The sequence below is a fragment of the Marmota flaviventris genome, chromosome 15 (assembly GCF_047511675.1).
Source record: "Marmota flaviventris isolate mMarFla1 chromosome 15, mMarFla1.hap1, whole genome shotgun sequence".
Lineage (NCBI taxonomy): Eukaryota > Metazoa > Chordata > Mammalia > Rodentia > Sciuridae > Marmota > Marmota flaviventris.
This window is the reverse complement of record NC_092512.1, coordinates 69,024,691-69,034,596: the sequence shown is the minus strand read 5'-3', so window position 1 is coordinate 69,034,596 and position 9,906 is coordinate 69,024,691.

Here is a 9,906-nt window from a genome sequence, read left to right as displayed (position 1 = left end):
TTTGTTGGTTTCCTAGGGCTGCTATAATAATGTACCTTAATAAAGTAAATGGAAATTTATTCTCTCATAGTTCTGGATGCTAGTCCAAAATCAAAGTGTTGGCAGGGAATTGAAGGCTCTGGAGGATCCAGGGAAGAATTCTTACTTGTCTTCTCCTGGTTTTTGGTAGTGGCCATCTTTGGCATTCCTTGGTTTGCAGCTATATCACACCAACTTCTGCCTCCGTATTCATATGACTGTCTAACCTCTCTGTGTGTCTGTGTCTCTGGATCCAAATATCCCTCCTTTACCTTCCTCTTACAAAGGCACCAGTCACTGGATGAGGGTCCACTCTAATCTAGTATTTTGTCTTAACTTGATTTCATCTGCAAAGATGCTTATTTCCAAATAAGCTCATATTCCCTGATTTCTTAGGTTAGGACTTCAAAGTATCCTTTTGGGAACACAATTCAACGACAACACAGGGTATGTAAATATGTGTGTGTGTGTGTATGTGTGTGTGTGTGTATGGGTGTGTTATTTGTGTATGTGGTAGAAGGCTTATGTTTCTCTGAATCGATATTATTTTAATTTTGAAATCATGTAAACATAAATATCGAACAAAATTAAATAAAAAATTCCAGAAAGTAAAATTAAGATGAACTAAATCATGAGAATATTATGGCATTTCATGCAGAAAGAAACTATTTCTTGTGACTTCAAAAAGCATTTCTTTGACCACATTTCCTTAGTGGGATATAACCTAAAGAAAATGGAATTGAAAAAAAATTGTTTTCAGTAATCATATTGGGGATGCTATTGTTAACATTCCATTAAGACTATTGAGTATGTATTGTATGAATAAAGTAAATATGTAGTTTTGTTTGTATTAATGGATGAAAGTAATAAATGAGGTGAAGTTAAAAACCGTATAGTCCTACCTTTGAATGAGACATGTAAGTTTGAGTTCATGGTCTATCTTAGTTAAGACAACAACAAAATATCATAATTTCTAGCTGTAATCACTGAGTAGTTCTAAAAACAAGGGTCAACTAAGGAGCAGTAAGCAAACTCAATGTCAAGGTCCTGGTTGGTTAGCACCATTTCTGTGCTGAAAGAATGAGGATTCCTCAGAGAAATGGCAGATTTGGGCAGGAAGTGTTCAAGGTGAGCCTGTTTTTGCATCTCATCATACAACAGTCCATGGAAACTATCAAAGACTGCCAAAGACATATTCAAGGGTCAACTTGAAGAGGTCCCACTGGGAAACAATATGACAATTGGATTGTCAATAAGGGTTATAACCACATTGGACCCAAACTTTTCAAATATGCTTAAATTCATAATTTACAAATTATTATGTGTTAGATCTGGATGTCCCCCCAAACCTCATAGTTCCTACTGAAAGCATGGTCCCTACTGCAGCAAGATTCAGAGGTGGGTCTTTTAGAAAATGATTGGATCATGAGAGCTCTGATTTAATCAGTGGATTAATTAATTTGGTGATTCCATTTATAACTGAATTGAGTACTGGAGGTGGAATCTAAATGGAGGAAGTAGGTCACGGGGGTGGGGAAGGGGATGTGCCCTGGAAGGGTTTATCTTCTCTCTGGCCCCTTACCTCTTTCTGTTTCCCAGATACCATGCACTGAACAGCTTTCCTCCACCATGCCCTTCCACCATGATGTTCTGCCTTGGAACCAGCCAACTAAAGACTGAATCCTCTGGAACTATGAGCCAAAACAAATCTTTCCTCCTCTAAGTTGTTCTTGTCAGATAATTTGGGCACAGCAACAAAAACCTAACACAAAAATGATTCAAGAGCAAAAATACTATCAATGGTCACCTATGGAGAATGCTAGGGAACCAGCTCATTATTTTGAAAATCAAGCATTTATCTCATCTTTCCTATATAAACCAGATCCCTGGACAATTAAATAATTGATGAGGGGAAGTTTTCTTTACTAAAATATCCAAGCTAATAAAAGGAATGAGTGAAGAAAAAGAAAAGAAAATGACTATTTTGAACAAACAAAATAATGGATCTGTGATAATGACTGCTAACATAAGAAAGCCAACTGGATGTTAATGAACCCTGAGAGAAGGGGTGAAGAACTTGTGCTTAAAGTTGAACCAAAAATTCTGATAAAACCTCTGTTGCCAAATATAGGGGACAAAGGAACATATTAAATCATATATGGGGGTATAAATAGCAAAACCCATACAGTGGAAATCTCTATAGGACAAACTATTTAGCATCTTTAACATGCTAATTTCAAGGAATGTCCCTTCTACCACTTCTCTCAGAGGAAAGAGAGGAGATAGAAGCTATTGATTAAAAAGACTTAAGAAACACATTAACTAATTCCAATGTATGTATTTATTTGGAATCTGTCTCAGATAATTTTAAAAAACGTTAGAACCATTTGAGGCAAGGCACAAAGCAACTCAGTGAGACCCTGTCTCTAAATAAAATACAAAATAGGGCTGGGGATGTGGTTCAGTGGTTGGATGCCTCTGAGTTTAATCCCTGGTACCCACCCCCCCAAAAAAAATTAAAAATTAACTATTTGGGGGAAATTTGAGCATTGTTTGGATATTTAAACACATTTTTAGGCATAATAATAATATTGTGGTGATATTTTAAAAAATATGCTGAACAATAGAAAGTATAATGTCATGAAGTTTGAGATTTGCTGACAATAGTCTGGCTAGAATATAGATTAAATTGTAAAATAGGTTATGAGTTGACAGGTGTTGAATCTGGGAGATGGGTAAACATACTGTTACTTTTGTAAATATTTGAAATTTTTTATAATAGAAAGATTTTCTATTTTTGCTTCTTATGATGCTAGGAATCGAACCCAGGGTCTCATGCATACTAGGCAAGTGCTCTACCATGGAGTTACATCCTCAGCCTGTTTGTTTTTTTTTTAAGTGATGTTTAAAGAAGGATAAATGGGCTACTACAACATGAGAGTCCAAATCAATTCTGTATTAAGTGAATTTTATGAAATCATTGTCAATTTAGTTGGTAATTAATACATGTAATGATGATAATGAAAACGATAACTAAAATTTATTGGGTACTTACTGTGTTCTTGTTGCTTAACATATATCCCAGAACTCTGGGGGAAATAACTGTGATATACCCATTTTACAGTTGGGGTCACTGAGTCAAATTTAAGTCAAAGAGATTTGAACTTAAATTGCCCTCTAAGCTTTTCCATGTAAAACACCTACATGGGAGGGCTATACTTTTTCCTCTTCCCTCTTAAATCTTTGACCATTTCTGAAGATCCAGATTATACCTCCGCAGTAAAGTATTGTTCTACTACCTCAGCCTATCAATATTTCTTCCTTTTCCGAGATTCTATTTTACCTTGAATAATTGCAGAAGTTAATTATGTGCTGATCTGTGACATCTTTCATAGTATTGTCTTGAATTGTTATTAAAATATCTAATCACTAAATTTACTTTTTCAAGTGCAGTGTCTCTAACTAGATAGACTCTTAGACATCCCGAAGGCATAAACAGTGTCTTATACTTTGTGGCCCTCATACATGTTGGCATCATGCCTAGTATGATAAATGTTTTCTAGTGAATGAAAATTGTTCGGAGACTTGATAATGAATGGCCAACAAGATAGATTCTTTGTGTCAGTGCCAGCAAAGATATCTAGATGTAAAGAGAGAATTGATTGACAAATTATATTAAGTTGTCCATGTACGAATCCACGTTCAGATTATTCCTACTCCTCTTGTTGCCTAGTATACTGCCATCTCTCTTCTCTACCCTTTCCTCAGTCTTTCTAGAGGTAGGAGTGGGCAGAGAAAGAGAAATCCAATAGACAGTTTGAGAAAAGGATTGTATAGGTTCATTTCTCAGCCTCAGTCTCAACTTCTCCAACCTGCAGAGAATGTGTGTTTATTAGATCTTGGATATGTTGGAAACCTAGCAGGACTGGTTCTTCTCAGTGTCTGGATGTGAGGGAGGGACCCAAAGCAGGAAGACTAGTGATTGTAGCACAATGGTGCTTCCTTGGACACAGTCTATAATTTTAATTCTATCCAGAAAGCATCCTTAGCAATCCCATTTAGTTCTCCCACCTGAAACAAATTCTCCAACAGCTTTTATCAAGAGCAAAAGTGGTATTTTATTTTCATCTTCCTGGCTCTGTGTCTCTCAATTCTGAACTTGGTTGGGGGAAAAATGTATGCTATTTATAAGTCCTTCAAACCTCAAGTATGTAAAGAAAGTGTATTTTAGAATACATTCCATTTATAGCAGAAAAAAAAGGCAGGAGGAGATCTTAAGAGCTAGGCCTGGTAAGTAAATTTTGTTGAAAGCAGAAAACTCAACTGAAGGGCTAGGAAACTGGCCTGGCCCCTTCTTCCTCTGAAATGATCTGACACTGTGTTGAGAGAGTATGGCTGTAGTTGGGAAGGTGCATGATTGGAGTTCAAAGGCATGGAAACCTCTAGCCACTCATCACTAGTGGGAGAAGCAACAGGAAGGTGATTTTATTCAAATCGGAATAAAACCCACATCAAAGGAGTTATGGGAATGAAGAATAATACTGAAAGAATGAGAAAAGGAGGACAAATATTAATTATACACTATAGAAGGACAATTTTAAAAAGTTCATGCAAGAAAATGGGAAGTGCAGCTTGTAATCAAACTTTGAATGTATGTGAACTGTGGTGTGCTCCTAAATTAAGGGAGAAAAGTAGGCATGTTGGGCGGGAACCACTCTTTTGGGATGCTTTGGGGGGAGACTCACAGCTAAAACAAGAGAAGTGGTCCAGACATGTAAAGATAATTTACCAAGGTCACAGCTGTTGGACTCATTCTTTTTTTTTTTTTTCCTGAAGTTGAGGACTTTTGCCATCTGGACCTTGCGTGGAGGTGAGAGAGCTGGGTTCAAATGGGAAAAGCCCAGTGAGTGAGACCACATACACACACAGACATACGAGTTAACTTGAACAATTTCACTTTTATCTTCTTTATGGACTAGAGTGCTAAGTAAAATATCTTTCAGTGATAATTCCTTGCAGTAAATAAGTTGAAAAACTACTATACCTGCTATGGATATGGTTGAAGTGTGTTGCTCAAAGGTTCATACGCTAGAGTTGGTCCCCAGTGTTGATAGTGTTGAGGTGGAACTCTATGAGGTGGGGTAGTGGAAGAATGTTAGGTCACAGGGTACTTTGCCCTTGGCAGTGATTAATGTAGTTCTCACAAGATCCTGGTTAGTGCCTGTAAATGCAGGTTATAAAAAGAGTAAGTCCAGGGCTGGGGATGTGGCACAAGAGGTAGCACGCTTGCCTGGCATGCGTGCAGACCGGGTTCGATCCTCAGCACCACATACAAACAAAGATGTTGTGTCCGCCGAAAACTAAAAAATAAATATTAAAAAAAAAAAAAAAGAGTAAGTCCAGACCCTGAAACTCTGGCTTCCTGTCTCTCCATGCAATTTCCTCTGCATGTGCTCCCACCATTATGATGACCTCTGCCGTGACGATGCCATCCATCATGGTGCATTCATCAGAGGCCAAGCAGATGGGGCTGCTTGATCTTGTATTTTTCAGCCTCCAAAACTGTGAGCAAAATAAACCTCTTTACTTTATATAGTTCCCAGCCTCCAATATTTTGTTATAGAAACAGAAAATTGACTAATACAATACCATAAAAATGTTGTAAGCTTCATATTGATATTTGGTTGATTGCTAGGTATAAAACATATTAATGCTACACTAAGAGCAAAAAAGTGATTTTTCTTATTTTGTGAAATCGGATGCCTTTACTCTCCCAAGATGTGGCATTCCCAGAAGGCCTAATGGGGGCACACCTAACAATTAGACCTTTGTCATTCAAAGAAGGGTCTGCAGACCAACTCCATCAATATCACCCAAGATCAGGTTACAAATAGAGAATCTCAGGACCCACTCTAGAATCAAAGAATCAGAATTTGTATTTTAACAAAATTGGTTTGATGACTACGGATCTAGGCGATTTCTACAATCTTTTCAATTTCTGAAATTTTATAAATTTTGAATACTTAGCTGTAAAGTATTCCCTTTGTAATTCTGTAATCAGGTGAGTAATTACAGTTTTGGAAGTCAACTAGGATGTCTTTACTCTTATGAATCTATCCATTACACACTACATGCTCACAAGAACACAGCAGTTATTATGTTATCATGAGTGCTAACATGATTTTCCCTCAGGAAACTGATTCAACTTGAAAACTGCCTTCTTATTTTTTCACTTAAAAACATATTTTGAAAAAATATGTCTGAACCATGAATGGGAGAGACTATTCAAGATGGGTCATTATAGCTCCTCCATGTGTCATGAGGAACACAATGTTTGGTATTCTCGGAATAGTGTCATGCAGAGGGTAGAAAAACGCTTAATTAGCTCATTAGCTCTGAATTTATTTTTATCATGTAAACAGTCTTTTGCAGAAGTCATAATTACTTATAGATGCTAATGCTGACTATATTTTAAAAATCTAAAAATTGCTGTCATTGGAATTGTGTCTTAAAAATATGTTTATCTATCTTAGAGCAAATGCTTTCTAGAATCCTGGAAGGCACTTTAAAAAAAATTTTTTTTGAGGCACTTAAGCTCAACAGCTAATGGAAGATCATGTATTTAAATAATTTACACTTCCATCTGGTTTAAAGAACACCAGGTGGAAGTTGCTGATCGGAATGAGTCTGTTACGTGGAAGGAAATGTTTGCTCAAAATAAATGAAAGGCAAACATTTACATGAGCTCCATCTTTTTGTCTGTGTGGATAGACTCCTGTTTCCTGTTCTCGTATTCCCTGGGCCTGGATTCTATCTTGTGCATTCCCTTTGTATTGACGAGGGTCCAGAGGAACACGATTAATGGAGTGACTTCCACTGTTTTATTTTCTTCTTCACAATCTTTTGATCATAAGCAATTATTGTCTCCCTTTCTCGTCCTTTCTGCATGCCAACCTAAAATCAAAAGGGGCTGCCCCCTTTCTGTAGGAGAGAGGAAGCTGAGCTTCCTGGATACAGTTCTGCCAGTTGCTGGGCCAGCTGGCAAATTTTGTGTTTCCCACTGAGTGTCACAGTGTGCTGTCAAAGGCTTGGTTTTGTGAGTTGACTTCTGATAGGCACTTACTGTATCTTACCTGTCAACTCCACAGTGGACTTCCTCATTTACAGCATGTGGCTTGCAAGCACAGACCAAACCCTTCCAGCCAAGAAGAGTCCTACAGAGCACATGGCTCTACTTCCCAGATCTTTTCTGCTCATTGTGCTTGTCAGACATATTCTTCCATGCTTGGACTCTTTTCTTGGTGCATCTGAGGATCTGTGTGTGTCATTTTGGGGTAGATAAAATAATCAGAACCATTCCTGCTGTTAACCTTAGAAAAACTAAAATCACAGTATCATAAGGAAGAATTACTGGCTATGGAGAGGATTTTTTTTTCCAGAGTTATAAACCAACTCACCTAACAATTCCTTAGCTTACATGGGAGAGCATTAGACAGTTGTCACAAACTGAGTCTATACTTGGATATGCAGCCTTTATAGTCCATGTATTTCAAGTTTTTTTCAAGATATCACAGCCTCTATACTCTACCAGGATTACACTAAAGTTTATCTACCCAGCCTCTAAGACTCCCTGGGGAAATAGATCACAAAATCTGCAGCAGCTTCAAACTCATCTCTACCAGAGCCAAATGAAATACAAATTCCAAATGTTTCAAGTTTTATTCTAGGTTTAGAAATTACACTTTTTTGATTCAGATCTAAATTTGACAATGTACTCTCTCTCATTGCTAGGAACAAGCCTGGGCAGGGATGGGGGTGGGAAGAACCTGAGAATGACCGGGAAGGACCACTTCTTCTGCCATGGCCACTGTGTAGGCATCTCTGTGTGGTGGGGTGGGGGGAGAGGGGCTTTGGTGTACTACAAAAAATATTGATCTTGGGAAGGAAGGTTGTCAATGGAATTGCTTTAGGGACATTTTCGGTTATCGCAAGACCACTCAGTTTGCAACAGGCAGTAGTCATTTCTGTCATCACTTTTCCTATTTAGCTCTTGGCAGAACATTTGGGTTTGGACCAGAAAGGAGGCTTGGTAGAAGATGTGGGTGTTGAGACATTGCCTCACTGTGCCTCCTCTCCCTCCCCCTCCCAGGCTGGCCTAGAAGTCTCTGAGTATGAGGCTGGTGCATTCAAGTGTGGGGAGCTCAATAGTTGTGTTCCCAGCCACCCTCTGAGGGTGCCACTCCAAGAGGCACTGTGGGCAGGTGCTTATGCTTTACCAATGTATGGAAAGCATATGGAAGAATCGACTCAGCAAGCTTGGCAAGGACACTGTTTAATATCATCATCATCATGTTGAGCAAGCAGGGCTCATAAGGCGTGCTCAGAAAAATTCATTCACTTCCTCCATGGCTTGTTTTTCTTGAGCCCTTAAGACTAGTCTTGCTTTCCTGGTTAGCTCCAGATAAGGAAAGATCTTCTGGTTTATCTTATGTAATAATTCAATCCAAGCTTAGTAATTAGTATGTCCAAGCTAGGGTAAGATATGAAACACCTGTTTTCACTTATTGGTCATTTTTTTTTTCTTTAGCTTGGGTGGCCCTGCTGCACATAGCTCCATTGCAGAGGGTGGATGGTAGTGGCCCGTTTTCAGTTGCCCAGATAGTGTTGTTCTTCCCTAGCACCAGAGTTGGGGTGATGGTTATGGGAGAGAAGAGAAGATTTCACTCTTGGCATGGGTGCTCCCTGGACTTTGAAAATTTATAAAATGTTTTTTCTTTTGTATGACACTGGTATGGTCTGAATGTTTGTGTCCCCCCACCCCATCCAATTCAGTTGTTGAAATGCCAGCTGCCTGAGGTGATGATTTTGAAGGTGGGACCTTTGGTAATGATTAGGTCACGGGGATGGAGGTCATTGAATGGGCGAAATGCCCAATAAAAGAGGCCCAGGAGAGTTTCCTTGCCCCTTCTATCTGGTGAGGACATAGAGAGAAGGTACCATCTATGAATCAGGAGGTGAGGTTTCCCAGGCACCAAATTTGTTGCCTTGATATTGGACTTCCAGACTCTATAGTGGTAGGATAATTTTCTTCTGTTTATAAGCCACCCAGTTTATGGTATTTTGTTATAGCAACCAAAATGGACTAAGACAGACATTTTCATGGATTATACCCTATCTCTCTCAGTCTCTGTGTCTTTCCGTGTCTCCATCTCACACACACACACACACACACACACACACAATTTCTTGGGTTTTCCTACGTATGAATGTGTTTCCACTGCTCAATTACATAGCATTTCCTTTCATAGCCCTGAGAGACCAGTTCATGCCCTGTTGGTGTCACCTCACCATCCAGAGGATCACATGCTGCCCCCTATGCTGGTTGCTTTTATGAGAGGCCATACAAGTGTCTTTTGCCCCCAGCAAATTCTGGGCCCATAGAGAGGCCCTGGCACAGCCATCTTTACTTCACCATCAGAGGAGCTGGCCAGTCATCTTCCTGCCTGTGGACATCAGTCCCCAGTCTCCCCTCACCCCATGCCCTAGACAACACTTGCCAACCTCTGAGAAGAACCACATCAAATTTCTTTCCTCAGGCTGAAAGGGAGGGGAAGGCACTGAGTTACACCTCCAAGTCCCTTCACCTTGGCGAGGGTTGTGACTCACGGCACACAATGGTTCTCTAAAAAGTCCTTTTATAATCTCCTATTGTTATTATTTTTTTAGTTCCTCTCATTCTTTTTAAGCCAGGGTGGGTAGTTAGCAGAGTATTGAATACCAGTTCTTAAACAAGCCCATGTATATCTGACTGGTGGCCTTGCACCTCACTTTGAAATGTGGATATTTATTGTCTTGGGGATTCTGATAACATTAACATTGAAATAGTTT